This window comes from Aedes albopictus, chromosome 2, assembly GCF_035046485.1.
Source record: "Aedes albopictus strain Foshan chromosome 2, AalbF5, whole genome shotgun sequence".
Classification (NCBI taxonomy): Eukaryota; Metazoa; Arthropoda; class Insecta; order Diptera; family Culicidae; genus Aedes; species Aedes albopictus.
Window position 1 is genome coordinate 163,497,194 of NC_085137.1, and position 16,903 is coordinate 163,514,096.

General features: G+C 37.3%; 1 protein-coding gene across 4 annotated transcripts in view; it reads right to left on the reverse strand.

Moving 5' to 3' along the window:
* The window catches only part of LOC109417137 (lipase 1-like), a 533,887-nt gene that overhangs the window by 240,556 nt on the left and 276,428 nt on the right, over positions 1-16,903 (reverse strand). The window contains exon 2 of one of the 4 annotated variants that reach the window (XR_009997537.1): positions 11,065-11,381. The exons of the other annotated variants lie outside the window; for them this stretch is intronic. The gene's annotated coding sequence lies outside the window, so the exon portion shown is untranslated. Of the gene's footprint in view, positions 1-11,064; positions 11,382-16,903 lie in introns of those variants that run through there. 4 annotated transcript variants of the gene reach the window in all.

Sequence of the window (16,903 nt, forward strand, 5' to 3'; positions counted from 1 at the left end):
ATGTCTCTAGGAATTCTTTCTGAAATTTTGGCAGGCTATCTTCTGGAGTTCTTTTAGCTATTTCCAGATCCGTTCCGTGGTTCCGTTGGCATCCTTGGCAAAAATTCAAAATGACGCACCCACAATTCTTGTCCAATGCAATGTTTTTTGCGAAAGTTTTTTTTAATTACTCAGGAATTTTAATCCTAATCTTGGGAACTATTGAGATTTTTATAATTTTTTTTAACGAGATTTTACCCTGGGGCTAGTTTGGGACCCACGCTTTACTTTTTTTCCGGAGGAAGAACTCACATGTCGTGAGGTTGTCGGGAGTGGAATATTTTCATACCTATTACCAAGCAATTTTGTCAAAATTCTTTCAATTCTTAAAATTCAGGGGAAGAATTTCTCTGATATCAGCATTATCCTTGAAAAATCCGTAACTGATTCGTATTTATGAAACTGATCAATAAAGTTCAATCATAAATTCTATCTATAAACATTTTTTATTTTAGTTTTTTCAACATAAATTCAACGTATCTTATTCAGAAATAATATCTGAAATTTTAGGATTTTCCAAAAATCGTCAACGATATTTTATTCCATCTTGTCTACCATTTTCCGTGCCACGCTCAATAATCGTTCCTAGAACTATTCAAATAGTTTTTACCGAAGGACTATTCTGAAGTTTACAAGAAGTTGACACAAAATGGTTTCCAAGAGGATCTGTAATAGTTCATTACAAAAGTGAATAGATTCTGTGGTTGTTTGGTTGGAGTCACTCATTGAAGGTCTTAAATTACTATTTCATACTAAGGATTTTTTTTTTTGATAATTTTTCCTATGAGTTCGATGAAATTCCTGAAATAACACCCAAACAGTCATTGTAGGCCTCAAGGGGGGCCAACCAGACCAACCACATGCTATTACTCTGATATTTGTTCATTTTTGTAAGGAATGCTGCAGAAATTTATTCAAGAGTTTCTTCAGATTTTTTTTTGAAAACGAAGAAATGCGTTCAAATTCGCCTTATAGTTGAAATCCGTATGAAAGATTGTTTAAAATCAATATGATTTGAATTAAGTATGAAGATCTTTGAACTATTTTATACCGAGCAGAAAACTGTTAGGAATAACAATAGCATCAATCGAACGACCAACGTGTTGTGAGCATTTTTTTTTTAATTTTCGTACATATTGGGCCGAAGGGTCTCAGATCTTCATGAAACTTTTTCCACAGGCAGGGCTCATGGATAAATGAATGAAAAAAATTGAGAAAAACCTTCTTGTTTTCCCCTGACACTACTTACTTTGAAAAATCATAACTCAAGAACGAGGGATCGTAGAAACAAAGTTTTTTTTTTGAGAAATGAAAGCAAATTTTCTCAGAAATCCAAAAAAAATATAAACTGGACGAAGTTTTCCACAAAATTTTCCACAGTTGAGAAAATTCGTAAAGAAAAGCCGGAAAAACTATGTCCGAACTCGCGGAAAACTTTCGAAATAATATTTTTGAGAAGGTAATGTTATCGCTGAAATTTTTGGAATGTCCTCAGAAAATTTTCTTTCATTTTCATCAAACAACTTTGTTTCCACGATACTTTGTTCTTTAATTATGATTTTTCAAAAAAAAGGCTTATTGGGCACATTTGGACATTTTTAAACAAAATTGGTCATAACTCAAAAACAAAAAAAAAGTGCATTCCAAAAATGTCAGCAAATAAAGCTTATGAAATAATCTTCTCAATTTTTTTTTTGAAAATTTTGGAAAACTGGAAACTCGTGGACGAGTTCAGGCATAGTTTTTCCGGCTTTTCTTTACGAATTTTCTCAACTGTGGAAAATTTGGTGGAAAACTTTTTCCTGTCCATATTTTATTAAATTTCTGAGAAAATTTGCTTTCATTTCTCAAAACTTAATTTCCACGATACTTCGTTCTTGAGTTATGATTTTTCAAAGTAAAGCTATGTTCACTTAGAATCCGGAATCATGTCACATTTTCTAGTGGCGCTCTCAATGAACATAATCATCATTCTTTTGCAGCACTCTGATCATTCACTAATCCTCTTTAAATGGTGAAAATTTCATCGATTTTCTTGCAACGAGTGAAAAGATATTTCAGATTGAAGACATGGAGAGGAAAAAAATCTTGCACAAACACGTTGAAAATTTAGCGTGGTCAGATACGACAGTCGCGTAAAATGTTAATATCGTCAAAACCATTATGTGTTATGTACACAGATGTTGTCAACCATGGCATAAGGGAGTGTCCTCGGAAGAAAAAAGCTTGGGTTCATTGATAAATCTGCTTTGAATTTGAAGATTTGGCAAGAAGTTCGAACTCAGGATGACAATACAAGGATACAAGGATGACAGCCTCAAGAATTGCGTGCTGCTTTTCAAAAACGCACACAAGGAATATGTAGAGGTTTTACCTATTTTGATGAGCTGCCATGACAGCCGGAGACGTTCAGTGGTATCGTCACAGATACGTAGTGTTTATCAACGAAAAAAACACTCAAATTTCGCGTTTTCTTAATTCACTGAATTGCCCCTTACATCGCAATAAAAAAAAGTTTGGCATTTTTTCATCGGAATCCTAGTCAGACTAGTCAAGGCACTCAGGACACTGCATAGATGACCTAATTGTTGAACAAACGTGCGGAAGGGGTTGTTGCTAAAATTTACCACCGTTGAGCAGATTTTTAGAGAGGTCAACACTGAAAAAGTGAGGAAATGTGTGAAAAATAAAAATAAATAATTTCAATGATATTTTTCCATGAAAGTACAATAAATAACCTTTGTTTTGAGGGCTTCACCTTTTATGTTTGTTATTCCATCCCTTAGATATATGTGATTTTGTCATTTTGGATTCAAAATGAACATAGCTTTAAGTAGTATCAGGAGAAAAGAAAAAATAATCCACCAGAAAAAATAATCCAGTTTTCCGGAAAAATAGGCGACCCTGAATTTTTCTCAATTTTTTGTTCATATATCTATGAACCCTGCCTGTGGAAAAAGTTTCATAAAAATCTGAGACCCTTCGGCCCAAACTCGTACGATAAAAAAATCCCCTTGTGACATATGATCAATCATCGTTCCGTCGCGTCGACCATTTCACATGATCACTTAGAGACGTTGCTCGGTAGGTACCAGTAATCTCCAAATTCCAAGAAACGACGACCAAAAGCCTGCGAAGAGTGATTATTTGCCAATTGCTGCCAGCCTCCAATTGCACGAGAAGGAAAAAAAAGAATTGTCGAACGGAAAATTGCGCCCATATGGTTGGTGAAGATATCGCACTCCGAAGTTCGACCTCACACAACACACAAACGCAAATGACTAGACTAGGGCGCAGCAGAGACTCCCCTGGGTCTTGGGACCTAACATATGGTCTCTGCTGGCGGAGAAGATCGGTGCAAATTGTCGTTCAACGTCGTCGTCTTCGTCGCCGTCGTGTGGAATTCGTGTGTGGAATGCTGTGGATATGGACGGACGATTGTTTCAATCAGGGTTGCAAAATCATTGCATCGCTGGTTGTTGGATGTAAAACAAGCAAAAAATGTAATTTGCAATTAGAATTGAAATGATATAACACCGAGTGCGGTTCGATTTGGAGATTAGGAGGAGATACACGGGGTGAAAAACTTTTGAAAGTGACGATGGAGACCGAGAGGGAAAAAAAGGGTGCAATTTTGTTCGAAGGTTTTTTGTTGAGTGTAAGGGCAATTTTCAGAGATTAACTTTTTTGTTTCTCGATTCACCACCTGTAAGAATGACGTTGTGCAAGTAGATACTGCTAATGATAGGCTTTTCATTTGTGGAAAAAGAGAATAAATCACGGTTCTAGGAATATGAATTTGACTTTGTGGTAAAGCTCTTATTCAATCTATAGGGGTCAGGAGTTCGAATCCCACTTGGACACACGAAAATTTGAATATTTGACTTAAAAAAAAGTAAAAATAGGAACTTAGTCAAACTGTCTGAATTTTTCTATGACGCCACACACTGACGCCAATTCACTTCCCACATAACTCATACCACTTTTACCACATTACACATCGATCGTAATTACAAGCCACCATTAGCAGCGATCATCGATCACCACCGATCACAAATGGCTCAATCGAAGCACAACTAGGTACCTTCCAAAAAGCTAAACTGGCCTCTAAACCAACGAACTGCCATCGCCACCTCCGCCGACCGACGTTCCGCTTCGTTCCGCAAATTGGATCGCGAAAAGCGAAAACTCCGATGTGCCATTTGGTAATAAATCTAATTGCCATTTCACGCACAATTTCATAAATCATACTGTGCACTTACAGTTACAGTGGACTGCCTCAGCTCTGCTCTTGGTGTAGTTATTGTTGGGTTACGTACAGAAGGCCAACAGTAATGCCGGATCGGACCTACGGGTTTTTCCGCATGTAGTTATTAGTTCGTACCAATCTGGTACCGTGAAGTGGGGTGACTTTGATCTGCATAAGCGTAATAAAATAAACATTGTTCTTCGAAATTCTTCCAGGATTTCTTACAAAGATGTCTTCAAGAGTTTCTCTAGGAATGTTCCAAGAAAACTATAACAGAAATTCCTTTGGGAATTTCACATGAGTTTTTTCTAATATACTTTACAGAACATAAGTCTTTTCCTAGACAATCTTCCTGAATTTCCTTAGATAACTTTCACGTCTTTCTCCGGATGTTCCTATAGAAACTTTTTGGATTCGACTGTGATAGATTTTAGCTTGAAAATGGCTCTTCCGGTCTTGACAAAATTCAAATACAGCTATTTAATCTTATCCGACGTTTCGGTCTCTTTTAGGACCTTCTTCAGGAACGATCAAACAACACTGAATAAAAAATCGGCAATAATCGGCAATAATTGAGTCCCTGAAGAAGGTCCTAAATGAGACCGAATCGTCGGACAAGATTAAATAGCTGTATTTGAATTTTGTCAAGACTGGAAGGGCCCTTCTTATAAAAAATCCATGAATATCACAAAAGGATTTCCACAGGAATTTTAATTTTATTTTTTTTAATAAATTTCTAAATTTTAATGTTTTTTAATAAATTTCTAAAGGAATTTCATCAAGGGATTCTCAAGCAACTATTCCAGGCATTACTCAAGAAATTTATGTAGCAGCACTTTTTACGAGTTTTTAGGAGTTGCCTATAAATCTTTCAGATATTCCTCCAGGGATTTTTTTATTGAATATATAGAGAGATTTTTTACAGAAATAAGGCAGATTTTTTTTCAAAAATTCTTCTAAGAATTAATTCAGAAGTTCCTCCACGGCTCCTTTCTGATACTTCATCAAACATCCTTTCAGATATGTTTTCAGAGACTCCTTCAGTAATTAAAGAATTTTTCAACGAATGCCAGCGTGGGTTTTCATAAGAAATTTTCAGAACTTTTTTTCTGAAATTCATTTAGAGCTTTTTCAAGAATTTTTGAGTGATTACAAATTTCTTCCAGTGGCTCCTCCATGAATCCTTTACAAAATTTTGTCAGGGGTGACTAAAAGTTTTTAGAGGGTTACTTTTTGGTACAAATCCAGCGGTTCTTTCAGAAATGGCTCCCGGGATTCCTTCAGAGATTCCTTCTCGGATTTTACAGAAGTACTTCATGAAATTACACAATAAATACTGGAGAAGTTTTTCCCTAAAGGAATTTTAAATGGAAATTCCGGCGATACCTATGGAGATTTCAAGGATTTTTTTTCAATTTCCTGAAGAGATTCCTGAACAAATTTTTTTGACGCTATTTCAGAAGTAAAATTTGGCAGGGTTTCTGCAGAAAATCTCTGGGAACCCCTGGAGGTATTCTTTGAGATGGCTTTGGAGTAATTCCCAGAAGAAATTAATGGGAAAACAATCTGAAGGAATCTTTGGAAAAGTTATTAGAGGAACCTTTTACTTTCAGTTTTTTATTTTCTTATAATTTTCACTCCATTTGTGTGAGAAAAAAATCTACTATGTGCTATTTGAAATATTGAGGAACCTTAATATGGTATGCTCATGGTTTTTTTTTTCGTAATATTGAACACCTACATAAATTCAAGAAAAGTTATGTGTACCAATTTCATTTTTTTTGCTTTCCCTGTAATAAAAAAAATATCTCCAGGAGTTTCTTCAGAAATTCCACCAGCCCTTTTTAAAGTCTTCCAAGAAATCTTTAAAAAGTTATGCCATGGATTCCTTTTAAGGTTTTTGGAATCATTCGTGAATTCTTCCGAAATTCCCTGAAGATTCATCCAGAACCTAAAATACAGAAAAGTAAAAAAAATTAAGAACACTTTTATAAATCTTTTCATGGAATCCTGCCGAAATGGTTCCATGGATTCCTTTGAAGATTTTTGTTAAAGAAAATCTTCTGCTGATTTCTTCAGAAAGTTCTCTCCAGGGATACTTTTGTAGAATCATCCATATATTGCTACAGAAATTTCCACAGATTTCCAAAAGTATCCCTAGAAATTATTTCATGGACTTTTCAAAGTTCTTCTAAGAAAATTCTGAAAATTATTCAACCATTTTCTTTTGGATAATCAAAAGTTCTGAATTTTTCCAAAAACTCCGCAAAAGATTTTTTCAGAACATTATTCAAAGTTTCCTTGTCAAGAAGTAAAAAAAAAACTAAGAACGCTTTTTTAAATCCTTCAATTGAGTTCTCCTGAAATTATTTTATGGATTCCTTCGCAAACTCCTACAGAGAGTTTTCGAATGATAATCTTCTACCGATTTTTTCAGAAAGTTCCCCAAGGAAATTCCCATAGGGTTGCAAAAGTTTCCCCAAAAATTGCACCATTGATTTTTTTTCGAAAATTTCTTCTGAAAAATCTGAAGTTCTGAATTCTTTCAGAGACTCCGCAAATGATTTCTTTAGAACATTATTTAAAGTTTCCTTCAATAATTGCCTCAAGTAATCTTTTTAAATAATCCTCGAGGGATTGCTTAAGATAATCTTCCAAGGATTAATTGAAAAAACTTTTTTTTTTCATTTTTTCCTCAGGGTTTGCTTTAGAAATGATTTTAGAGAGCTCCTAAAAATCTTTTATTGATTCTTCTCCAAAATGTTCTGTGGATATCTTCAGAAACTACTTTAGGAATTCAATCACAAAATCACTTAATGATTCTCTCAACAAATCCATCAGGGAATCTTAAAGTAATTTATCCACGCCCCCTTCAGATATGAACTTCAGAGTTTCTTAAGAAACTCCACCATGAAATAGTTTAGGAAATTTTTCATGGATTCCTTCTTAAGCTCTTCCTGAGATTACTTCAGCAGTTCTTCTTGGATGTACTTGAGAAAATTCTTCTGAAGGAATCAGTAGTTTCTCCAGGGATTTCTGAATCATTGGCTACAAATTTCCAGAAGTTTTACAATCCCTTATTATTTCAGCCCTAGGCTGGCTTATTTCCGCATTCAGAAGTTTTTTCAAAGATTGTTTCGGAAATTCTTTCAGTCAGCGATTTTTTTTAAAGAAAGTATTCGGGTGGTTTCCTTAACAAATCCGCCTGGAGATCTTCTCGGGAAAGATTTTGTCATCAGTTCTTTCAGAAGCAGCACAAAATTCGCTGAAGAACTTTTTCGAACTTTTAAAGGAATCCCTTAATAATTTTCTGAAGGAACTTCAGAAGATACTAATGGAGATTCCTAGAAAAAATTGTTGCAAAATTTCTGAAAGGATTCCTGGGCTAGAACCTCTGAAGTAATTTCCAAAGTAGTATTTGAAGGAACTCATAGAAAAATTCTTGTGGAATACTTGAAGGAATTCCTTAGATATCTATGAATAAATTCTTAAAATAATTAATAAACTCCTTAATTCCAAGGAAAATTTCTGGAATAGTTTCCCGAAAATTCCTAAAATTCTTTAGTTTTTGAAGAAATCAATTGTGAAATTTCTTAAACAATCCTTTAAAGAACTTCTGGAGATTCCTGCTGGAGTTAAAAAAAGGAAACAAAGTCCTGGAGATATTCTTCGAAGAGTCTCCGAGGAAATTGCTTAAGGATAGTTATTTTTGAAGAATTTTTTTTAAGAAATACCTGGAAGACCTGAAAAACTCTTTTCAGGTACTCCTAGAATCATTTCTTTATAGCATCCGTGCCACGGAAGTAATGGAAAATGTAGAACGGACCTGGTATAATGGTGAAGACACGTGACTATCACGCTGAGGACCTGGAATCGAATCCCGCTCCCGCCGATAAACTCACAAAATGCAAGTTCTTACTTCGGAAGGGAAGCCAAACGTGGGTACCGATATGAATCAGGCCCTGGGTAAAAATCTCGTAAATTAACGAGATTTTGAGCCCGGGGCTGGTTCATCTTGAAAATCATTGCTTTGTTTTCCTTCCAGAGGAAGAACTCACATGCTGCGAGTTTGCCGGGAGTGGGATACAATCCCAGGTCCTCAGCGAGATAGTCACGTGCTTTAACCATCACACCAGGTCCGCTTCATTGGCATTTCCTCTGAGGATAACTCCAATTATTTCTCCAAGGATTCTTTATGAAATTTATTCAAAAATATTTGTTAGGAATTCTACGCAAATTCCTTTAGAAATATCTCAAGAGTTTCTTTTGGAGACCTTTGCAGACGCTTATCTATGCGTTTCTCCAGGTATTCCCACAGGATTTTTTTCAAGATATTTGTCACAGATTTCTCTGTGAATACTTTCAGAAATCCTTCAAGAATTTCAATAAAGAGTTTCTCCAGGAATTTCCTATAAATCTCTCAATTTTGTTTCTGGGATCTCCGTCGAAGGGTTTCCTGAGAAGTTTCTCCAGGTAGTTCTCAAGAAATGCCTCCTAGGATTCCATGTGGAATTTCCCTGGAATTTCTTTGGATATCACCCTAGAGATTCAGTCGAAAGAACTTCCTAAGATTTCTACAGAGATACTGAATATTCCTTCAGAAATTACTTCAAGGTTTCTTTCAAAAGTTTCTGTTGAAATTCCTTCTGGAATTCCTTTAAAAAGATATTTGGAACTCCAAATAATTCTTCAATTTTTTTTGGGATTTTTTCAGGAATTTCAGCATGGGATTTTTTCTCAAGCTCTTCCATGGAGCTTTTCAGAAATTATTCCATTAAAATCTTTACACATTCTACAGGGATGGCTGCGGAAATGTTTCTAAGGGTTTCTCCAGGAATTCTTCGAACAATTCCACCAACGATTCCGACAGAAAACCCTACACGAATTGTTTCTAGAAATTGATCTTACAGTTCCATCAGAAATATTTGAAGAGATGACTTTAGAGACCCCTCGCAGAATTTTCAGTTTTTTTTTATTTTCTGAAAATTTATTTAAGGAATTCCTAAAAGAATTCTTAAAATATCCCAAGTGGATTGTTTAAAGAATTCACTTAGAAATTCCTGAAGATATTTTTGGAAAAAAATCCGAGAAATATTTTTTTTGGGATTTTTTAGGGAATTTCTGGACGCAAATTCCTAAAAAATGTATGAAGATATCTCTTGATCAACTCCTGCATAAATGCAGGAATAGATAATATTTCAGGGAATACAAAAAAAACATCTTTTATTACCTTATTTTTTTCTTAAAAAAATCATAAGATACTTCTGGAGGGACTCTGGAAGTGATTTCAAGGAAAAATGCTTGAGAAATTTCGGAAGAGTTTCGTGGAAAAATCCATAGAAAAATTAAAAAAAAAACGCTCAAAAATATCAGCAGCAATCGCTGTTAAAGTCCTGTGCAATTTTAGAAGAAATCCCTCAATAAATTTTTCGGGATCTTTTGAGCATTTTATGAAAGAACCTTTGGAAGGACCGCTGGAGATACCGCTGAGGGAATTCTCAGAAAACAAATCTTACACAGTTTCTGAAAGGATTTCCTGATGGAATTCTGTAGAGAACCACCGAAGAAAAAAATGATTTTTTGAAGAATCTTTGAAATAATACCAAGAAAAACTGCAAAACCCTCTTAAGGCATTCATTGGAAAAAAATCTTGAAAAATCCCTTGAAAGATGCTAATGAATATAATCTGGAGTAACTTTTGCATGATTTTTGGAGAGAATTTTTGAAAAAAGAAAACATTTAAAAAAAACTTGAAGGAAGGTCAATATAAATCCAAAGCATTGTTTGGGGAATTACCTGAAGGAACAGTTGGACGAAGATTTTGAATTTTCTTGAAAATTTCTAGAGATACTTTAAAATAAATGAAAAACTCTGAATTTATGGAGCAATACTTGAAAGAACCTCTGAAGAAATTCAAGGAATAATTTCTGAATAGTTTCTGAAAAAAAAACCCGGCCATTTTTCTGGAGCAATTCTTTTAGAAATGTTTGAAGAAATACTTGAGCATGATGATCCATATAAGCATGAGCTTTTGTAACAATTATTGAATCCTTAGAATCCTTTAAAGGATTTTAGAGGAAATTTCAGATAGAAATATCTGAGGAAACACGAGGACCTATTTCAAAATGAATCTATGAAAATCCCCAAAAGAACTTCTAGAGAAAAGCAATCAATTTAACCCCCTTTCACGGTGCAAGTAAGAAGCTCTCACCGTTGATGGTAGTTTTGGCAGTACTGGCGTACTGACTGGGAAAAGGCATTAACCAATCGCGTAGGTACATCATCATCGCTATCAGCATAGTCATTCCAATTGGCGCAAGCTCGATCGACACAAATCGTTCCGAGGGTTTTACATCGAAATCAACGACTGCGCTTATTACCTACTACTTACTCTCAAGTACCATAGTTGCAAACTATGGTCAATCAAATACTTGTGTTATGACTGTGAATAGTGTTACTTTCTGGTGGTTGAAGTGATGTTTATTTAACTGTTTTTTTTTTTTCTTTTTGATGAGCTAAGTAGGAAACACGAGAAACAATTTTAGTTTATAATTGTTGTGTTAGTGGTCTATGTTTGATTTTAGGACCGTCATAAAACCAAGATAACATCATAAAACTGATAATTTGGATCGGTGAAACATGTGAAAATTTCCAAAATAAGTACAATTCGTCGAAAAACTCACAAATTCTCAACAAGTGATTTCCCGGAAGAAATCCTCGGTCACATTTGGAAGCAATATTTAACTCAAATATTTAGCAGGAAACAATCACCTTCCTTCCGATTGCAATTTTAGCGAATCGATTTGCGTTTGCCAATGACCCTGTGCTGTACGTGTCCTGCTCACCTATGAAGCGTAGGCTTGGGGGAGCTTACTGAAGCAGAAATTATACAAACAGTTGAATTAATTGTAGCGTTTGCGTTGTACTACTCGATCGAGGGGGACGGACGGGGTTGCTTGTGATCGGTGATGTGGACCATTAATTCAATGTGTGTGGTTAAGCCCCCTCTCTAGTCAGAGTTGTTGGTCTATGATCAGTACCGTGGTTGGTTGGTTGGTTGGTGCCTTATGGTTGAAGGTTGATCCGTGCATACCTGTAAATGAAACGGAGAAAGGAAAGGTGGAAAACCGTTAGCTGACGTTGTAATTTATGTAAATAGCAAATTGACGTTATTATGGCACGATATTGGTGCTTGGGAATGATTTCCTGGAAACCAAGTGCAGATTGATGGTAGTTGTTGGGGTGAATTCATATGCGGGGTGGTTTGGGTACACTTTAGGATTTTCCACTCACTACAAAGAAAATTATTCTTGAACATTACGAATAAGAACTCATCCAACCAGTGGTTTGAATCCTCATAGTAAAGATATGATAATAACAAAACAGAGTTAACTGCCCGACATTGCTTCAATGTTCTCCAATAGAGTTTGGACGATCCGGAATATAAAAGCACAAAGCAATCCCTATTGCTCCTCAGATAGAGTTTGGTAAACATTGATGATCATGTTCTATTACTCAGTGAAGCAGAAAAGGCTACTATCGCAAGATTAGACATGAAGTTCTGACCTCTAATGGCACACTTTAGGATTTTCCACCCACTTTAAAGAAAAATATTTATTATATTGATATGGGTAATAAGAAATAATCCAGCCGGGAGGCAGAAAAAATAAATAATAAAGATATGATAATAACACTACTAGGGTCTCTAGTTAGCGTAGTGGTTAAGGCTATGGATCGCCAATCCGGAGACGGCGGGTTTGATTCCCGTTCCGGTCGTGAAAATTTACTCGACTCCCTGGGCATAATGCATCATTGTGCTTGCCTCACAAGATACAAATTCATGCAATGGGTGGCAAAGAAAGCCCTCCAATTAATAACTGTGGAAGTGCTCAAAGAACACCAAGTTGGAGAGAGGCAGGCCAAGTTCCAGTGGGGACGTAGAGCCATACAGAAGAAGAAGAATAACCCTACTAGGGTAATTACTAGATTTCAAAACAATATGGTTCTGGGAGAGTTTGGACGACCCAAGATCCAAAAGCACAGAGTAATCTTTACTGACCCCTAAATGACTCCGGTGAACATGGTTGATTAAGAAGTAGCATTACTCAGTGTAGCAGAAAAGGCTACCATCGCTAGTGTTGACCTGAAGTTTTAAACTCCATTGACCAACCTCGATTATCCCAAAAGTAACCTGAAATGGCTTTAGGATTTTTAGAATTTCTTGAACCCTACTTGGAAATGTAATTTCCATGAGAGTTAGGATGAGCATCAATCCAGATGAAAATCTCCATAATAAACATGTGATAATAACACTACTAGTGTAGTAGGCTAAAAACTAGTTTCCAACCACAATGCTCTAGGAGAGCCTGGACGACCCATGGTTCAAAAGCACAAAGTAGTTCCTGATGACTCTGAAGCAGAGTTAATTATGTTATATTTTTCAATGTAGCAGAAAAGGCTGCCATCGCAGATGTTGACTCAAAATACTCAACTCCATTGGCTGACCGGATTTATCCCCAATGTAGCTTTGAATAATTCTTCAGACTTGTAGATTTTCTTGATTCTTGCTGTTCATAACGAATGTCATTACTTTTCCTGTTGTAAAAGAGCTTAGCTTATATGAATATGCTTAACAAAACATCAATAATGAAGATATGATAATAACACTTCGTCAGGTTAACCACTAGATTTCATGCATTATGCACCAGGAGTGTCTGGACGACCCACAATCCAGAAGTGCAAAGCAATCCCTATTGATCCACTAACAATATTCAGTAATCATGGTTTACTATGTCATATTATTCACTGTACCAGAAAATTAGTCGCAAGTGCTGACCTGAAGTGAAATTCTATACTCTATTGGCTGACCTGTGACCAAATTTGAAGTGAAACGACTCTTGAGATTTTTAAAATTCCTTGAATCCATCTTTATTATGTAATCTAACTGGTAATAATGTAAGCAATTAGTTTTCCTGTTGTGTTGATTTATGATCATGACACTATGCCAGATCAACTACTAGATTTGAATCAGTATGCTCTGGGAGAGTTTGGACGACCCAGAATTCAGCAGCATAAGTATTGTTGATTATGTGTTGTTACTCCGTGTAGCAGAACACAGTTACTACCGCAAGTGTTAGCCTGAAGCTCTGAGCTCCGCTGACCTGAGTTATCAAAATGTAACTTGAAATGGTGAGGATTTCAGACGTCATTGAATCCTATTAGGTTAGATTACTTAACTGTTTTTGAGGACTATAACAAGCATGATGATGTTATATTTTCCATGAGTTAGTTCCAAGATGCTTGGATGAGCCACAAATTGTGAAAAAAATATTACATTGGAACCAATTTTTATGTCATTTGATAGGGGTAAATTTATGTACCCCTTTCAAATGACATAAAAATTTGTTCCAATGTAACATTTTTTTTTTTTTCAAAAAAAGGGCAATTTGTCCATAAATTAATTTAGGGCTTTAATGAGGAAATCTTAGTTCGCGAGCACGAGTCTTGCACCTGGGCAATTGAGATGAGGCGAAAGCTCACAGAGAGCCCAAAAAAAAGTAAGTTCCAAGATGCTTCAGAGGCGTTCAAGGGCAATTCGTAAGGTTTCGTTGGCGTTTTCATTGGAAAATCCCCCCTAGATTTAGAGACATTTCAATAGCAATCCGGAGCTTTGATGGCAATCCAGGGGGTTTCAAGAGCCTTTAAATGGCGTTACAAGCATTGGCGTAAATAGGGGGTGACCAGGGTGGCCTGACCCCCTCCAGAATAATCCATTTCGGAAAAAAAAACACGCAATTCAGGTGAAAAGTATCGTTTTAGTATAAAAAACATATACCGACATGGCCTCCCCCCTCCCCCCCCTAGAGCTATGACCCAGTTACGCTTATGGTTACAAGGGGTTTCAGGGGCGTTTCAAAGCATTTCAGAGTCATTTTTGTGAATTTCAAAGGGGTGTCAGGCACGTTTTAAGGGCGTTCCTAGAGGTTTTAGGAGCGTTCGGTATCATTTCAGAGGCGTTTCCAAGGGGCCTTCAAGCGCGTTTCAGGGGGTTTCTGAAGCCTAAGAAAGGTGTTCCAAGGGTTTCCAGATGCATTTCTAATAGATAATGATGAATTGAGAAGCGTTTCAATGGAATAGCGGATGTTTCAGGGGCGTTTGGAGGCATTTCAGATCAGGATCAGATCAAGGAATTTCAAGAACTCCCTTAAATGAAGGGCATACCAAAGGCGTTTCAAAAGTTAGTTATTATGATGCGGTCTCAGAAAACCATTTGCACACGGACCCCTGAGACCCCCTTAAACCACCAAAGAACGCCTCCGTAACGCCTATGAAAATCGCCGAAAATCCTCTGAAACTTTCTGAAATCCCTTCGGACTCCCACTAAGACCCCGTCGGATCCCATGTAACGCACCTGATGCCATTCGAAACTCCCTAAAATGCCATCGTTACGCCTGTGAAACTCGGTGGAAATGCTCTGGAACTTCCTGAAATGCCTCTGAAAGCCTTCTTAAGCCCCCTCGGATCCCATGTAACGTGAAGTGACTCCGAAATCCCTCTAAAACTATCTCCGACCCCATGCAACGCACCTGAAACTCTTCGAAACCCCCTAAAATACTTGCGGACCGCCTCTGAAACCCGCCGGAAATCTTCTGGAACCTTCTAAAATGCCTCTGAAATCCCCCTTAAATCCACACGGACCACATGCAGCGTGAAATGACTCGGAAACCCCCCTAAAACCCGCTTGGACCCATGTAACGCACCTGAGACCTTCCGAAACCCCCTAAAACACTTGCGTAACGCCTCTGTAACCCGCCAAAAAGCCTCTGGAATCTTCTAGAATGCCTCCAAAGTTCCCCTAAAATCCACAGTTCACACGGACCCCATGTAACGAACCTGAGACCCTCCGACACCCCTGAAAACACTTCCGTAACGTCTCTTAAACTCGTACAAAATGCTCTGAAACTTCCTGAAGTGCCTTATATATAACGATTGTTTATGATTATCGGTAGTAGCACACACTAAAACTCGATAATACATAACGTTTCGGCCTGCACAACATCAGCCAAAATCAGATTTTTTATGCTTCAATCGATCAACCCAGTGTGGTTGCAATACTTAAAGTTCCTGGAATGCCTCCAAAATGCCTCCATAACCCCCTTGGACCTCGCGTGACATACACGAGACTCTCCGAAATCCCCAAAATCGCCTACGTAACGTCTCTGAACCCCACCGAAAATCTTCTGGAACTGAAATACCTCTGAAATCCCTCTTAAACCCCCTCGAAACCTATGTAACGCACTTGAGACCCTCCGAAACCCCCTAAAACGCCTTCGCAACCCCTCTAAAACCCATTCGGACCCATGTAACGCACCTGAGACCCTCGTTCTTGCAACGCCTCCAAAATCGGTCCAAAATCCTCTGCAATGCCTTTGAAAACCTCCATCAGACCCCCTTGAGATCTCCTAGTACCCCGCTGAAACCCCTTGGGGCACCCCGAAACGCCCTTGCAATCCTCTACAGACACGCTCTGGCCGCCGTTGCAATAGTTACCGTCATTATTAAAAAAAATATGCATGATATTGGTAACATTACCTCAGTAGCAAAAATAGTTACAATTATAAATATTTTCCTGAAGTTATGATCCACATAGCATTTTGATTGATATCCCATGATGAATTGGTACATCAGATTCTAGATTATAGTTTGTTACAGTTTATAGAGGGAAGAAGTGCTAACTGTTGTAGATATCAAGAATTTGGTAACTCCAGAGGAGTTAAGACGAGCTAGATCGCGAAGTGTCGACCCTGTCTCACCTTCCGAGGCCATCAGGACTGCTGAGACTTCTTCGTAAACTGACATTACTCCAGTGTCATACCTTGGGGCCCCCCCCTAAGAAAAGCAAATGCAGGGCTGTTTTCCGGCATTCTCACCACATGCCATGCCCATCGTATCCTTTCAGCTTTTGCCACTTTACGGATGCTAGGTTCACCGTAGAGTGCAGCGAACTCTTAGTTCATGCTTCGCCGCCACACACTGTTCTCCTGAAAATCCTGAAAAAAACTGGCAACTGGTATTTCTAACCAAAAATACCAGAAACACTGGAAAAAAATCGAGAGCCACAGTTGATTACGCATTGTCACTTGGTTGTCACGATTCAATTCCAGGACAGTTTGGATGACCTAACTTGTCCTGAAAGTATTTATTATAACAAAATCTATTGAAGGTTCAGTAAACTTGGTTAATTCTGAAACGTGAGCCCATGTAGTGAAAATGGCTACTGTAACAAGTATAGACTTGTACTTTCGAACTCCAGGGTGATTTGACTGATCTGGAATATCCCAGAGGTATCCAGAATTGGTTCATCAGACTTCAAGAACATCACAGATTATAGTTGATTGTGAAATGGTATGGTTGATATCGTAAACGCTTCCTACAATGGCTGTTGTAGATATCAAGTACTGAATTCGAGGACAGTTTGGACGAACCAGTATGTCTCAAAAATGTAAAACAATGTAAATTGATCTTCAGGGAGGTTCTGATTAAACATGCAATGTTACTCATTGTGGCAGATATGCCATCAATAACAGATGTAGAAATAAAGTTTTGAACTCCAGG